The sequence below is a fragment of the Macrotis lagotis genome, chromosome 6 (genome assembly GCF_037893015.1).
Source record: "Macrotis lagotis isolate mMagLag1 chromosome 6, bilby.v1.9.chrom.fasta, whole genome shotgun sequence".
Lineage (NCBI taxonomy): Eukaryota > Metazoa > Chordata > Mammalia > Peramelemorphia > Peramelidae > Macrotis > Macrotis lagotis.
In genome coordinates this window covers 165,417,355-165,435,262 of record NC_133663.1, presented here as the reverse complement: position 1 = coordinate 165,435,262, position 17,908 = coordinate 165,417,355, and the positions used below count along the sequence as shown (strand labels likewise).

Below are 17,908 nucleotides of genomic sequence, written 5' to 3'. Positions count from 1 at the left end.
GAGGTAGACAATGAAATATTGTCTCTATTTTGTTGTGGTTCTTCAGTCATTTCAATCTTGTCCAACTCTTTGTGATACCACTTGGAGTTTTCTTGGCAAATATACTTATTTTTCAGCTCATTTCATAGAGGAGAAAATTAACGTTAAATGACTTGCTCAGAATCACACAGCTAGCAACTAAGGTCAGATTTGAACTCAGGAAGATGAATCCTTTTGACTCCAGGTCTACCACTGTATCCTGTCTTTGTGGAAACTTGAGATTGTCCATGATCACAATACCGTATTTCCCCATGTATAAGATGCACCTTTTCCAGAAAATTTGGGGGTCTAAAAACTGGGAGCATCTTATAAAGTGGGTGTAGATTTTTTTTAACCTGCATTCCCCACATTTTCTGAATTTTTCTTTGCACTCATTGTTTCACATTTGTTACCTGGCATATTAGGTTACATTTTGCCATGATCTGCCCAGAAATGACTCAGGAAAAATTTTAGTTAAGTGCTAAATTCAAGTTCAGAATGATCCACTTTGCAAAAGTGAATGGAAATCGTGCTGCTGAACTCCAGTTTGGCTCTCCTTCAACTGAGAAATAATCTGAGACTGACTATGGGAAGATGAAACCCTCCTGAAAACCCCATGGCAGAAGAAGGCCATGAGAGGCAAGTCAGCAAAATGATCTTATTTAGAGAAGGAATTGAAGAGATGGATTGAAGAGCAAAGGGCCAGTGAAATTCCCGTGTCCACAAAGATAGTTCAGCAGGAGGCAAGAACTACTGATGAAAAAAGAAGTGACTGATTTCCAAGGAGGACACAGTTGGTGCTTCAGGTTCGTGAAACAGAATGGACTAAACATGCATTCACGCACCATACTTGCCCAGGGAAAGCTTGTGATCAACCCCAGAGCATAGACAGGAGAGCAGTTAGAGTCCCTCCTAAGATAGTGATTCATCATCAAACACAGATGAGGACAAACCAATAGATGGGAGTTTTGACAGTTATGAGGAGTTGTATGAATTTTATGATGCATAAAACTTGAGTCAATAACTTTATATAATACTATTTTTCCAAATTTCAGAACTAAAAATTAGGGTGCATCTTATACATGGGTAGTTAGGAAGTCAGAGTCAGGATTTCAATTCAGAGCTCCTGACTGGAAAGTCAGTAAATATTTTGTGAGCAATCTAATATGCTTAAACAAAGTACTATGTTTACAATGCTGTTCTGGTATGTTAAGAGATACAAAGAAAGATTCCTTCCATAGAAAAAGACAAAGATTCTTCCCTCCATCAAAGTTATATCAGGCAAACAACAAACATTTATAAGCATTCACTATGTCTAGATATTAGAGAAATAATGGAAATTAAAATGACCCCTGCCCATAAGGTGCTCATATTCTATTTTAATGTGGGAGACAATGTACAAATAGCTAACCACTTACACAAACTATACAGGTAATCTAAAAAGAAGGTATTAACACGGGGGTGGGGGGGACTGGATAGGCTTCCTGTAGATTATGTATGGACTTTGAGCTGAATCTTAAAGAAAACCAGGGAAACTCAACCATGAAGGAATAGAGAGCCCTCATTTGGGAATCCGATATGAACAAATATCAAGCCAACTCACATCAGGTGGTCATGGGGAAACCACTTAACTTTTCCAGTCCTCAGTTTCTTCATATTATAAAGAAGAGATAGAAAGAAAAATACCTTATAGACCTTGCATGACTTTTGTGAGAAGAGTGCTTTGTGAGCTAGGAGTATTATTGTTGTTCATAGTATTGCTATTGCTTCTTAGAAAAATACTTTGGGGCGTAGCCATGGTGGCCCGTGTCCTCTCGCCTGTGTCCACAGCCTGCCCTCGGCCTGGGCGCCACCCTCCAGCCCCCAGGGCCCCATGCTCACTGCTGGGGTCGCCCTGTGAGCAGCAGGGCAGGCCTGGCCCCCTGTGCACACGCAGGTTTCAGGAATATCCCTACAGTTGAGCTGCCCATATGGTGACATGCCCGCTCTGACACTGGAGAGCATTAAGGACTGTGTCCTCTATGTCTTGAAACTATATGATAAGATTGACGCAGGGGCGGCTAGGTGGCGCAGTGGATAAAGCACCGGCCCTGGAGTCAGGAGTACCTGGGTTCAAATCCAGTCTCAGACACTCAATAATTACCTAGCTGTGTGGCCTTGGGCAAGCCACTTAACCCCGTTTGCCTTGCAAAAAAAAAAAAAAGATTGACCCAGAAAAGCTTTCAGTATCTTCCCATTTCATGAAAGACCTGGGCTTGGGTTTGAAATTACTGACATAGATGCTGAAAAGTTAATGTGTCCACAAGAGATTGTAGATTACATTGCAGATAAGAAAGATGTATACCAATAAAGTAATTTTTTTTAAATCAAAGAACTCGGATGATCCCAGCCAGTGTCTGAATGTGAGAACCCATTAAGAGACTGTTGCTGCTTTTGTTGGACTATTTCTGTTGGAACTATATATTTAAGCTGTCTAAATATGTGTTGACCTTTAAAAATAAACATATAAAATAAAAAAAAAAAAGAAAAATACTTTGGAAACTTTTTGTGACTCTGAGTATTTAAAGAAAACTTGCTTATGCTCATCTTGTAAAAGACAGCAACATGGGGCGGCTTAGGTGGCGCAGTGGATAAAGCACGGGCCCTGGAGTCAGAAGTACCTGGGTTCAAATCCGATCTCAGACACTCAATAATTACCTAGCTGTGTGGCCTTGGGCAAGCCACTTAACCCTGTTTGCCTTGCAAAACAAAAAAAAAAGACAGCAACAGCTCATGAAACCCCAGGCCTCCACTTGGGTTATGGTGCTACAGTTGGGTTATAAATCTGCCTAGAAATGACTCAGAAAAAAAAAAGCTACCCAATGGAAGGATGCCATTATATCTACTTTTTCTATTTCCTAAGGTTTTTCTACAATGTCTAAGTAACAACATATTTCTACATTACATAGTTTGGTTTTTCCCCCTTTTTTTTGCAAGGTGGTGACTTGTCCAAGGTCACACAGCTAGGTAATTATTAAATGTATTATTAAATGTATTATTAATGTATTATTAAAAATTATTAAATGGTCACATTTGAACTCAAATCTTCCTGACTCCAGGGCCAATGCTCTATCCACTGTGCCACCTAGCTGCCCCTACATTACATAGTTCTTTAATATTCCTCTAGAAAGAAGTAACTACCTCTTTAAGGACAAGCACCATCGCACTTTTGTTTTGTATCCCACAGTGCCTAAAACATGCTTAATAACTATTTACTGATTAATCACTGACATTTACTTTAAGTATCTTAAACATAATCTCACCTTACAACATTCTATCCTCTTGTTCTATTTGTGGTGACAAATATTGTAGTGGCTCAATCCTTCAGTCATATCCAATAATTCATGACCTAATGGACCGTAGAACACCAGGTCCTTCTGTTCTCCACTATCTCTCAGAGTCTTTCCAGTTCACATTCATTGCTTCAATGATGTTATCTGTCCATCTCATCCTCTATAGTCCTCTTTTCTTTTTTTATGGTGAATCTTTCCCAACATCAGGTTCTTTTCCATCAAGTTCTGTATTCTCATTATGTGGCCAAAGAATTTAAGTTTTGTCTTCAGTATTTGACCTTTTCAATGAATAGTCTGAATTAATTTCTTTAATATTGACTGATTTAATCTCTTTGCTGTGCAAGGGACTCTTAAAAGTCTTCTCCAGTATCACAATTCAAAAGGGCCAATTCTGTGACCTTATAGTTCAAAAATCATAACTTTGAACATATGAACCTTTGACAGTAAGGAAATGGCTCTATTTTTTAGTATATTTTCTAAATTTGCCACAGTTTTCCTTTAAAGGAGTTCAAGTGTCTAAATATTGTAGATAGTCTCCAATTTTTGAAAATGTCAAAACTGAAGCCCAACAAAAAAGTGTCCAAGGTAGCCTTATGAATCCACATCTCTTGATTACACATTCTATGATCTGTCTACTCCACCAGAGATCACCAAATGTTTTTGTCATGCATACTTATGACTAAAATGTTTGAGCATGCAACTCCAGTATGTACATATCTATTTTAAAATTATTTATCATATTAATACAGTAGCATTTATATTACCTAAAATAGAAATAACATTATTTATTCTAAAAAATTTTGGGGCTCTCACTAAAATATTATTGATATTAATGTTGTAATCTTTACAATGTAATTTTAATCCTTTTTTAATCCATCATGTGAATGAATAAGCTTCAATACTTTTGGAAATCTTGGTCTAATACTTTGTGAGAAAGTTATAGTGCTAAATTTAGTTTATTTCATACTTAGTTCTAAAGACAATGATGGAAAAGAGACCTCACAAAGATTCCATCTATCCATGTGGAAGAATTGGGGCAGCTAAGTGATATGGTGAATAAAGTCGAATTAGGAAGACCCAAATCCAGAATCAGACTCTTAATAGCTGTGTGACCCTAGGCAAGTCATTTAACCTAATTGCCTCTGTTCCTCATTTTTAAAATCAGCTGGAGAGGAAAATGATACACCATAAATAGAAATAAATATAGAAGTCTTTTTAATTTTTTTTTTTAGATTTTTCAAGGCAATGGGGTTAAGTGGCTTGCCCAAGGCCACACAGCTATGTAATTATTAAATGTCTGAGGTCAGATTTGAACTCAGGTACTTCTGACTCTAAGGCTGGTGTTCTATCCACTGCGCCACCTAGCCACCCCTAAATATAGAAGTCAACATTTTCATCCCACATTTAAATGTGTACATCCCACTTTGAAGATCAATGATCTACTAATGCCTAAAAATATACAAAGATACATATAAACAATTGTGTTGAACATTTTTTATTTACTAAATTAGACTTTGCATGGGTTTGGAAAAGATTGTGGCCTAAAATTTTAAAAATATCTTCAAAATCTATTATTTGATTTTGTTTGATGTAATTAATGAAATGTCACCAAATAACTGTAGCTTCTAATTTGGTAATCTGTTTCCATAATTTCCATCCAAATAGAAGAAAATGAGTAGCTCCTTGGGTACTTATTTGTTATGTTTAATCTGAAAAAAACTAGTAAGTCTTAAAAATATCAGTGTTTTACTATTCTATTAGAAACCAGGAAGGATGGGAATTCAGGGAAGCCTGGAGGGATTTGAATGAACTGAAAACACTGTATACCCTAACAGCAACATGGAGGTGATGATCAACCTTGATGGACACACTTATTCCATCAGTGCAACAATCAGGGACAGTTTGGGGCTGTCTGCAATGGAGAATACCATCTGTATCCAGAGAAAGAACTGCGGAATTTGAACAAAGACCAAGGACTATTACCTTAAATTTAGGGGAAAAAGCCCTGATATCTTATTGTCTGATCTTGTTATCTCATACTTTATGTTTCTTCTTTAAGGATATGATTTCTCTCATCACACTCAATTTGGATCAATGTACAACATGGAAACAATGTAAAGACTGACAAATTGCTTTCTGTGGGGGGAGGTGGGGGCGGGAAGTAAGATGGGGGAAAATTGTAAAACTCAAAATAAATAAAATCTTTAATAAAAAAAATTCAGTGTTTTACTTGTTATATTCATGGCAGTGAAGGGGATAACAAAAAAAATTAAGGATAAATCCCTTGCCCTTAAAAAACTCAAAAGGAAACAGGGACTGTTAAAGTTGTCTGTCACAAAGATACAATAGAAGATGAGGCTGTTGTCAAGGGACAAGTTGATTTACACTTGTCATACCATCAAGGACTAGAAGTGAGCAAAGAGACTAAGATTAAAGTGGCAAATTTCAGGCCAGAGTGGAAGTTAACACCCAAACCAAAAGAATTAAGTGTCAAGTGTTATGACCGAATTAAAGCATTCTTGAAAGAAGGAAGTGGTCTCTTGGACTTTAGCTAAACTGAAAGTTAGAAGAACTCTAGAAGTAAAGGGAAAGTCTATTCAGATGTATAACACTCAGCACTAGTCTGAGCCTTGAATACCTCAATTGCATATTTAAAGTTTCACTGAGACAATCAATTTGCCCCTGGGGTATAGAATGTCTTCTTACTTTTGTCCCCAACTAGTTATCTGCATAAGAATGAGACTGGAATTTGGGAAGCATAACTGACAGAAAACCTTAAGGATGGGCTTCCATAGGAGAGATAGCTAACTTAGAACCAGGAAGAATAATTAAACTCTTAAGGAAAGCTAAATCTCCTTTTCTTCTTCCTTGAGGTGATATAGATGTGTCTCCCTTCTTTAGTCATGCTGGGAAGCTATGGAATTATTTGTGCTGGTACAGTTTTTTTTTTATATATTCCTTTTGTATTTCCTATGGGTGCTAGCTTAGGTTTTGTCTAGTTCTGGGGTGGAATAAGATCCTTATTGTGCTTTTTCATTAGATTGGATTTCTTGATCGCTATTTGGTCTGGTATGAATTTTAGGTTCTTACTGGAGCAAGTATGGGATTATTTCATAACCTCTTTTTGGGTAGCTAGCTGTTTTCTCCAAAACAACCAGGGTTTGATTATTGAAACATCTAACTTCTCTGCTTGCCAGGGTTCTCTGCAGGATTGGATTCTCACTGGACTAAGAAGCTGCTGGCTAGGTTGGCCTGGTCAATTTGTTATTGCTGTGGATTTTACTGGGATCTTTTCAGGTGAAGTGTCACAATGATTTTTTCCAACAAGGGAAATAATCCTTAGCCTAGGATTAGTAAAATTAGTGCCTTGAAGAACAAAATCAAAAAGAAGAAAATGACTCCATGAGACAGCAAGAAATATTATAATAAAATAAAAAGTGTGGGGAAAAATAGAAGACAAAGTAAAATATATAAGAAACTACTTACCTTAAAAACAGATCTAGGAGAGAATTTAAGAATCATTGGATTCCCTAAAAACAGTGATTAAAAAAAGATATACTCTATTTTACTAAATCACAAATGAAAATTTCATAGAGCTTTTAGAACCAGAACACAAAGAGAAAGTAAAAACAATTCATAAAGAAAATCCCAAGGGGTGGCTAGGTGGCACAGTGGATAAAGCACCGGCCCTGGAGTCAGGAGTACCTGGGTTCAAATCTGGTCTCAGACACTTAATAATTACCTAGCTGTGTGACCTTGGGCAAGCCACTTAACCCCATTTGCCTTACAAAAATCTAAAAAAAAAATCCCAAAGGAAAATTTCATTCTAATTATATCAAAGCCAAAACTTTGTTATATGGGAGAAACAAAATTAACAAACATCCAGAAAGAAGAGGTTTATAAGCTAAGAAACCATTGTCAGCATCACTTGAAACTTGGAAGAGTCTATAAACCAGAGCTCTTTGAATACATCATTCCAAAAAGGTAAAAAAATTAAGCTTACATCAAGAACTTACCCTAGAAATAACTGAATATAATTCTAGTGAGGAAAAACCTATTTTTAATAGAATAAAGGACTTTTGAGAATTTTTGATGAAAAGATCAGAGTTGAATAGGAACTTTGAATTAACTTAAATAGTTTTTAAATAATTAACTTAATAGTTTTAAATAATTAATTTAGTTAACAATTTGCCAGAAAGGTAAATTTATTTGAAGGATTGAAAGGAACTGTGTGATGATGTAGTGCTAACATTGTAATAAGGAAGACGAAACAATTGTCCCTTCAGAACCTTAATTTTTTCAGAGAGAAAAAAATGAAGACAAATAAGAAAAACATCAATCAACATTGGGGGTGGATTGGTTCTCTTCTGAGAGAGTCTGGAAAAGGGGAAAGCTGAGAAAGAGTAAAAGGGATATAGTAGTATAGAAAGAAAAAGAAGAGGTATAATTTTCCATTTCTCATAATCGGGTTAAGTGAAGAGTATATAAACATGGAGGAAGGAGTGGAAGAAATGTGCATTGCTCTTATCTGAAATGTTCAAAGGTGAATCCAGTACAGTTTGGTATAGAAAGACATGAAACTTGACAGATAATTCAGAAAGATTAGGGATTATGTTGAGGAAGGATTATATCTAGGAGGGATGTTTCAAGCAAATAAATTTCCTAATCTTGAAAGAGGAATTGTTGGGGGCGGGGGGAAGAGGCTTGGTGGTCACTCAGAAGGGATAAAATAATCCCATTATAAAGGAATGTTACAGAACTCGGCCCCTCATTGTTTAAGAGTTCATGGGAGGGAGGACAGAAGGGATAAAATAATCCCATTATAAAGGAATGTTACAGAACTCGGCCCCTCATTGTTTAAGAGTTCATGGGAGGGAGGACAGGGGGGATAAAAGTGTCTGCTGAGAGGTGGGGAGGAGCGGGAATGTGATCACAGAAGAATAAAGACTCATGACCCACCTCAGGCGCTCTGTCTGGTTCTTCCCCCATCAAAGAGTGGGGGCCGGAGGTACCCCGAAGACTCACCACGCGTTGGACTGGTGAGTAAGAGGACGGACTAGCATTAAGAAGCCGGCGTTGTAAATAAAAACCCGGCAAGTGGTGCCGAAACCCGGGACCTGATTTTGCTAGGGAACGTCTGAATCCGCTGGTCGGATTCTCCAGACAGCCTCGGTCGTTTCTGACCGGGAGGAAGGAGAGGGCGTTTACTCTCAGATATTGCCTGAGGGACATATCCCTATTGTGTTGACTATGCTTTCTTTCTCTCCCCTTTCTCCTTCTACTCTAATCACGCTCCTTGCCGTGCTGGCCTGTCTGATTGTGCCCTGCTTCCTCCTTCTCTTTTGCCGAACTGGAACTTTGCAGTTCTGCCACCTGTTAGGATTGCAGCCTCGGCTAGTAGACAGCATGGGGGGCCGGAATAGTATTCCCGCCTTTGAGCCGGAGGAAAAAGAGGCTGTTGCAGAGCAGCTTTATAAACTCTGCGCTAAGCATGGCTGTAAATTACCTATCAAGACGTGCCGTGCTTTTGTTGAGAATATCTGGAACATCTGCCCTTGGGTGCAACATAGTGGGATCCAACCAGATAAATGGAAGGTGGTAGGGCAGCAGATGGCCTCCTATAATGACACCTGCCCGGGAAAACTGACCCCCAAGGATTTTACAGTGTATAAGATAGTGGATGCAGCCCTGCATCCCCAGAAGGTGACTTTGGCACGAACAATCAGCACTCAGGTGGGTAGCTCGTTGGCGGGATCGGATTCAGAGAGCCCAGAGGAAGAGGGAAGGCCACCCCCTCCCCTGTATCCGTGGGAGGAACTTAGAAGAAACAATGGGGGAAAAAGGGGCCCCCAGGGAGAAGATTCAGGGCCGGAAGTTTCCGAGCCCGGGAAGGGAGGGGTGCAAACAGCCCTCAGGGGTGGCAGGAAGAGGAGCGTGAGTAGGTGGGACCGGGAGGCTGCTGACGAGGAGGGAGAAGTCCGCGCTGATTGGACAGCTGCCGCGCCCCAGGCTTGGCGGCCCAGCCAGGAAACAGAGGCAAAAAATCCCCCGTGTTCCTTGTCCGCCCTTCAGAGATCCCCTCAAGGGCTCCGCCCATCCGGCCTACTTGCCACCAGTGCCTCCATAGCAATAGAGAAAGGGGAGGAGGTGGACTGGGATGACTGGGGCCTCTACCTGGTATTTACGGACCCCCTTACCGGAGCCCGAGACTACCGCCCTGTCCCTTTTAAGATGCTTGAGGAACTTAAGGAGGCCGTGACTAAATACGGCCCAAGCTCCCCTTATGTAAAAAGACTGATGCAAAACCTCTTTGCTACGCACCCTTGGACCCCTGCTGACTTTGACGAAATTGCAGCCGCGTGCCTGGATGCCTCCTCATATTTAGCTTTAAGGCTCAGGCCCGCAGAGAGGCCTCTAAGCAGGCAAAATCCCGGGGTTATACTCCCCTGGATTTAGCCATTGACCTCCTGTGTGGAACTGGAGCCTATACTGACCCTGCCGTTCAGGCCCAGTATGGCCAGTTTGAGCTAGAGACTGTTAAAGAAACACATGTTGCAGCTTGGGATAAGATTGGAGCCATGAAAGGGGGGAGAGCCACACAGAAGTTGGTTGGGCTGAAGCAGAGAGCAGATCAGACACCCCTCTCATTTGTGAACGAGGTTAAAGAGACCTTGATTAATGCCCAACCCTACGGGGTGAGAGGAATTTCTTTCTTTTTCAGGCCTTCTGATCGTCGTAGGGATCCTTGGAGGTGCTCCATCTGAAGGAAATCCGACATGGGGAATACTCCGAGTTATTCCCTCTCCCCTTCCGGTAGCACAGAACTCCCCGATCTACCCTCGCCTGCTAGTGACCAATACATCGATGGGGCTCCCTTCTGCCTCGGTGGGGCCCCTCATGTGTGGCCACAGGGGAAGACATCGAGGATCCCATACCATGGAGGGATTGCCAGATGGCGGGAGGGTACCCCCTTGAGGGTGAACAAGGACGCTGATTCTGGGAATCACCCTACTTGTTGTCTGTTTCTGCCGCCTAGCTAACAGAGGGGCTATATGCTTCTTACTCAGAAAGCCTTCATGGCCATGGAGACGGGGGAGGATCCCCAAGTCTGGCTAGCCGCCATGCATGACATGTGACACCTAGGGGTAAGACGAGGTAAACCCCAAGACGGGCAACTTCTCCTCACCCAGCCACCTAAGACAGGCCCTGAGGGTGTCGGGCGCCTAGGACGGGCAAGGTCCTGGGTTGAAGGAGATGACCTAAGACAGGGTTCCTCGCCCCCGGCTATCAGAGGCCAGTAGAAATGACACCGCTTAAGGCTAACCTCAGCACCGCTTAAGGTCACACCAAGTGATAACCTTGTAAAACAGAAAGGGGGAGATGTTGGGGGGCGGGGGGAAGAGGCTTGGTGGTCACTCAGAAGGGATAAAATAATCCCATTATAAAGGAATGTTACAGAACTCGGCCCCTCATTGTTTAAGAGTTCATGGGAGGGAGGACAGAAGGGATAAAATAATCCCATTATAAAGGAATGTTACAGAACTCGGCCCCTCATTGTTTAAGAGTTCATGGGAGGGAGGACAGGGGGGATAAAAGTGTCTGCTGAGAGGTGGGGAGGAGTGGGAATGTGATCACAGAAGAATAAAGACTCATGACCCACCTCAGGCGCTCTGTCTGGTTCTTCCCCCATCAAAGAGTGGGGGCCGGAGGTACCCCGAAGACTCACCACGCGTTGGACTGGTGAGTAAGAGGACGGACTAGCATTAAGAAGCCGGCGTTGTAAATAAAAACCCGGCAAGGAATTAAAAATGGACAGGGGGGGGAAGGGAGGAAAATAGAATTTGATGGGGTATCTGAACAAATGATAAATGAATAAAATACTATTGCCCCACAAGAATTAAGAGAGTGAATTGCAGAAACCCAAGAATTGTATGAATACAGAGCAAAGTGAACAGCACTAAGAGAATAATTATACAAGGACAAAAACATTGGAACTTTGAGAAAAACCCAAAACATTTTTGGATATATTACAAAATTAATTTGTTAAAACTGTTTTTCCTTTCTCTTAGTGTTTTAATTGATAGAAGAAGCTGAGGGGGAGGGATAGAGAAGTTAGCAATGGACGGTGTCATCAAAAAGGTGTGACATTGAAACTTACAGATGCACAAGGAACAAAAGTTTGAGAACAGAAAAGTTTTTAAAGTAATATATAGAAGTCATCACAGCTTTAACAAAAGAAATGATATGGAATAGAAATTCACAGTTTCATATACAGTCCCTTAAAGTTAACTTTCCAGTCTGGCTCAATTCCCACTAACTGATTCATTCACCTAAGGATGAGACTACCCTGGGGTCAATTTGCTGTTAGGTAGAGATCTTCCTACACGAAGTCATTATATCTTGGGGAGCCAAGAGATGCTGGTCACTCCATTTTCAGTGAACTCTTCTGTCTTTACCTCTATACCAAGTGCCTTTCTTGCCCTCATTCAAAAACATCAGTCAGCATTTATTAAACACCTACTTTGTGCCAGTACTATTTGATAATCCTAGGAAAATAAAAAGAGGCAAAAGATAGTCCCTTCCTCAAGGAACTTTCTGTCTTTCTTATTGACTTCCTCCTCTCCTTTACTTTCTTCTTACTTTCTAATTCCCCTTTAGCTTAAAACTTCTAGTTAGAATGCAAGTCTCTTGGGAATATAAGGACTATTTTTTGTTTGTCTTTGTATCCCCAGTATTTAGAACAATGCCTGAAACATTTTGTTTGGTTGTTTTTTCAGTTGCATCAGATTCTTTGTGATCCCTCTTAGGTTTTTCTTGGTAAAGGTACTAGCATGGTTTGTCATTAACTTCTCCAGCTCATTCCATAGATGAAAAGGCTGAGAGTTAAGTGACTTTTCCAGACTCTTACAGTGTCTGAGACCATATTTGAACTCAGGAAGATGAATCTTCCTGACTCCAGGTCTGGCTCTCTATCCTCTGCAACACATAACTTTCCTGCCTGACACATGGTCTTTTCTTTTCTTTTCTTTCCTTTTCTTTCCTTTTCTTTTCATTTCTTTTCTTTTCTTTTTTCTTTTCTTTTATCTTTCTTTCTTTCTTTCTTTCTTTCTTTCTTTCTTTCTTTCTTTCTTTCTTTCTTTCTTTCTTTCTTCTTTCTTCCTTTCTGTCTTCCTTCCTTCCTTCCTTCCTTCCTTCCTTCCTTCCTTCCTTCCTTCCTTCCTTCCTTCCTTCCTACTCTCCTCTCTTCCCCTCCCCTCTCCTCTCCTCTCCTCTCCTCCCCCCTCCTTTCTTTAAGGAAAGCCATTTTGGCATTTAACTTTTAAAAAAAACATTGATTAAAAGGAAGCACATGGTGGGATTTTTGAGCTGTTAGCACTAAGAAGCTCATTCCCCACAAGCTTACTCCTAGCACTGATGAGGTTCAAGAGTTTGTCCAGTCTTTAATGAATTACAAGACTCAGGTCTTCTCTAGAACCAAGCAAATGACATTTGCTAATGATCAGTTGGCTAGACTCTTCACATGAGTTAGCAATTTGGTGAAGATTTAAAAGATTAACAAGCAGTCTGGGTGAAGGGTTTGTTTCTATGAAGGAGTCAGGTAGCCTTGATGGAATTGCTCTTTGAGTTACCCAGAAAAGCCCACTTAAGGGGGTATTACTCTATAATAATTATATTGCAATTAGCTTGACTTCACTGTAAGTTCATTTAGAGAGCAGAAAAGGATAGTGTAGACATGTCCTGCTTGTGATTTTTAGTATAGGGTTCTGGGTGCATTCTTATTGGCTGGCCTAAATGGGAGTTAGGTCAAAGTGTGCTTGCTATTCTACTCTAATGGATATTATGGGGGAATCAGGGAATTGGGGCCTTTCAACTAGGATCCCATTAGCCACCTGAGTTATCATTGGCCCCTCTGAGGACCCAAACGGGTTGGGAAGGACACAAAAGGTGGGGGGGTGGGTTCTGTATTCATGTTCAGGTTCCATAATTATCAAAGAAAACATTTTCATAAAATGAAGAAGAAAGCAATTTAAAGTTTATTCATTACTTTACTAACAATTTTAACAATTACTCATGAAGTGGTTGCTATTATACCATTTTATAGATCAGTTAAACTGAGGCTCAGAGATGTTAAATGATTCGCTTAGCCATATATCAAGTAAAAGTTCATAACAGGATTCAAATTAAATCTTCCTGACTTCAAGTTTAGCTTCAATTAATTTCAAATATGAAGAAATTTTAAGTTATTTCATCTACTTCATAATCTCATAGGATTTCAGGTTAGAAGAAACCACCCAAAATATAGTAACTCTTTTTGTGGTGGCGAAGAGTTGGAAACTGAGGATATGTCCATCAGTTGGAGAATGGTTGATCATATGGCATATGATTGTGATGGAATACAATTGTGCTATAAGAAATGATGAAGTGGATGATTTTGGAAAAACCTGGGAAAACTTATATGAGCTGATAACAAAGTGAAGTGAGCAGAACCAGGAGAACAAAGTTGATGGAGGACATAGGAAATGACTTATGTTGGACTTAAAGGTCATGCCTTTGGGACAGGAAAGTCTAATTCATAGAATGCCACCCATATATAATGAATATTGACTTCAAGGGCTGCCCAGTGGCGTACGTATTGATGAATACCTAGAGCTAGGTGCTAAACCATTCCTCAAGAACCACCCTTGTCCACCCTACTATGGAAATGGATTTAAGTAAGGTTTCCTGGAAGAGAGGTTCTTGTTCTTTCTTTCTTCTCTTCTTTGCAGGATGGCTACTTTCTCTAAACTAGAACCATTTGCTCCCAGCTTAGGCTGCTCTGCTCCATGTGGCAGACTCAAGTCCAAGCCAATCAATTCTTAAGGCTGCTTTCCTTTCTTCTTTCCCTCAGATACTCTCCCCTAGATTTTGTTATTCATCCTATCCTCAAGATTAAGGACTCAGCTGCAGATGGTCCTACATGCTAGAGTCTGAGCCCAGCCAGGTCTTATGGCTGTTTTCCTTTCTCGCTCTTTCCCTCAGACAGTCTCACCTGGACGTTGTTAGTCAGCCTGTCCTCAAGTCACAAGTTACTCTATCCAGAAAAAAAAAGTTCTAATCTGTGAATTTTACAGTTTTGTGAAATAAAAATGTAGAATTTTTCACTTTAGAGTTCTCATTTTATGATGGTGACATCAATTTTTCCCACATCATTTTGGTGAACCATGAAGGGAACATGGCTAATGTGGAAATGTGTTTTGCAAAACTTCATAATTTATAATGAAAGTCATGTTCCTTGCTTCCTCAATGGGTAAAGGAGGGAGAAAATCTAGAACTGAATGATGTTTTAAATTTAATTTGTTTTTTTACACTAGAGAGTATAGTAATAAATGGATTGTTCCTTAGACTAATGAGCAGTATCTATCTGAAACCATCAACAAGCATTATATTCTTTTTTTTTTCAAGACAATGGAGTTAAGTGGCTTGCCCAAGGCCACACAGCTAGGTAATCACTAAGTGTCTGAGGTCGCTTTTGAACCCAGGTACTCCAGACTCCAAGGCCCCTGCTCTATCCACTGCACCACCTAGCCGCCCAAACAAGCATTATATTTAATGGGGAGAGGCTAGAGGCATAATAAGATCAGGGGTGAAACAAGGAAGCCCATTATCACCACTACTATTCAATATTGTATTAGAAATGTTAGCTTCAGCAACTGGAGAAGAAAATTCGAAGGAATTAGAATTGGGAAGGAAGAGACAAAACTCTCACTCTTTGCAGATGACATGATGGTCTACCTAGAGAATCCCAAGAAATCATCCAAAAAACTACTGGAAACAATTAGCAATTTTAGCAAAGTTGCAAGTTATAAAATAAACCCTCATAAATCCTCAACTTTTCCATATATGTCTAGCAAGAAACAGCAGGAAGAGCTAGAAAGAGAAATCACATTCAAAGTAACCTCAGACAATATAAAATATTTGGGAGTCTATTTGCCAAGGTAGACTCAGAAACTTTTTGAAAACAATTACAAAACACTTCTCAGACAAAATGAGACTTAAATAACTGGGCAAACATCAACTGCTCATGGATAGGTCAAGCTAATATAATAAAAATGACGATTCGACCCAAACTAAACTACCTGTTTAGTGCTCTACCAATCAAAATTCCAAAAAAATAATGAGTTAGAAAATTTTGTAAGTAAATTCATATGGAGAAATAAAAAGTCAAGAATTTCCAGAGATTCAATGAAAAGGTGTCTTAGCCCTACATGATCTAAAAATATAATAAAGCATCAGTCATCAAAACTGTCTGGTATTGGCTAAGAAATAGAGTGGTGGATCAGTGGAATAAACTAGGTGCAATAGCAGGAAAGAATTATAGTAATCTGCTGTTTGATAAACCCAAAGAGGCCAGCTATTGGGATAAAAACTGCTGGGGAAAATTGTGAGTTAGTATGGAAGAAACTTAGATTAGACCAACACCTCACATCCTATATTAAAATAAGATCAAAATGGATATGGGATTTAGACATAAAAAACAATATTATAAGCAAACTAGAAGATCAAGGACTATTTACCTGTCAGATCTATGGAAAGGGAAGCAGTTTATAACTGAGGAAGAGATGAAGAACATCACTAAAAACAAACTAGATAATTTTGATTACATTAAAATAAAAAGCTTTTACACAGACAAAACCACTGCAACCAAGATGAAAAGAAAGGTAGTAAACTGGGAAACAATCGTTACACTAATATTTCTGACAAAGGACTCATTTTTAAAATATACAGAGAACTGAGTCAATTAAAAAAAAACATTCCCCAATTGACAAATGGTCAAAGGATATGCAAAGGCAATTTACAGATGAGGAGATCAAAGCAATCCATAGTCATATGAAAAATTGCTCTATGGAGAATACCATCTGTATCCAGAGAAAGAACTGTGGGGTTTGAACAAAGACCGAGGACTATTACCTTAAATTTAGAGGAAAAAACTGATAACTTATAGCTTGATCTTGCTATCTCTTATACTTTGTTTCTTCCTTAAGGATATGATTTCTCATCACACTAAATTTGGATCAATGTATACCATGGAAACAATGTAAAGACTGACAAATTGCCTTCTGTGGGGGGAGGGGGGAGGGAAGTAAGATTGGGGGAAAAATTGTAAAAAAATAGAGAAATGCAAATTAATCCAAGGTACCACCTGACACCTTTCAGACTGGCCAATATGACTAGAAAGGATAATGATCATTGTTGGAAGGGTTGTGGGAAATCTGGGACACTATTATATTATTGGCAGAGCTGTGAACTCATCCAAACTTTATGGAGAGCAATTTAGAACTATGCCCAAAGGGCAATAAAAATGTGCATACCCATTGATCCAGCAATAACACTACTGGGATTATACCCTGAAGAGATGATGAAAAAGGTTAAAAACATCACTTGTACCAAAATTTTCATAACAACCCTGTTTGTGGTGGCAAAGAACTGGAAATCAAGTAAATGTCCTTCAATTGGGGAATGGCTTAACAACCTGTGGCATATGTATGTCATGGAACACTATTGTTCTATTAGAAACCAGGAGGGATGGGAATTCAGGGAAGCCTGGAGGGATTTGCATGAACTGATGCTGAGTGAGATGAGCAGAATCAGAATAACACTGTACACCTTAACAGCAACATGGGAGTGATGTTCAACCTTGATGGACTTGCTCATTCCATCAGTGCAACAATCAGGCACAATTTGGGGCTGTCTGCAATAGAGAATACCATCTGTATACAGAGAAAGAACTGTAGAGTTTGAACAAAGACCAAGGACTATTACCTTTAATGTAGAAAAAAAACTGATAACTTATTGTCTGATATTGCTATTTCTTATACTTTATGTTTCTTCTTTAAGGATATGATTTCTCTCTCATCACATTCAATCTGGATCAATGTATGCCATGGAAACAAACAATGTAAAGACCGACGAATTGCCTTCTGTGGGGGGGAGGGAAGTAAGATTGGGGGAAAAATTGTAAAACTCAAAATAAAATCTTTATGAAAAACTTTAATTTGTTTTTTTAAACAAATTAGAACAGACATTAAAGGTCAACCATCTTAGTTATGAGTTCAGCCATCTTAGCTATGAGGTTAATAATGAGCAGAACTAAGATTTGAATACAGATTTTCTCATTTTAAAACAATGTACTTTCTTTTATACAAAACTTTGATTCATAGCTATTGCAATGATATGGAAGGGGGGAGGCAAGGGAGAATGAGGGAATCTTTGCTCTCATCAGAGGTGGCTAGGAGAGGAAACAGCATATATACTCAATGGGGTATAGACATCTGGAGTAAGAAGGGGGGGATGGGGGGAAGGGGGGGATGTGAGTGATAGAGGAGAGGATGGACCATGGGGGGCAGAGTGGTCAGATATAACACATTTTCTTTTTCACTCCTTGCAAGGGGCTGGGATTGGATGACCTGTCCGGGACCATAGGGCCAGGTGGATGCTGGGCCTAAGGGGTGGTGGGGGGCTCGGGCCCTCTTGGCCCCAGGACCAGGGATCTGTCTGCTGCACCACTCAGCTACCCTACA

At 39.8% G+C, this 17,908-nt stretch overlaps 1 pseudogene; it reads left to right on the top strand.

The window, feature by feature from the left end:
* Positions 1-1,814: 1,814 nt before the first annotated feature.
* LOC141491239 (acyl carrier protein, mitochondrial-like) lies at positions 1,815-5,470 on the top strand (annotated as a pseudogene).
* Positions 5,471-17,908: the final 12,438 nt, after the last annotated feature.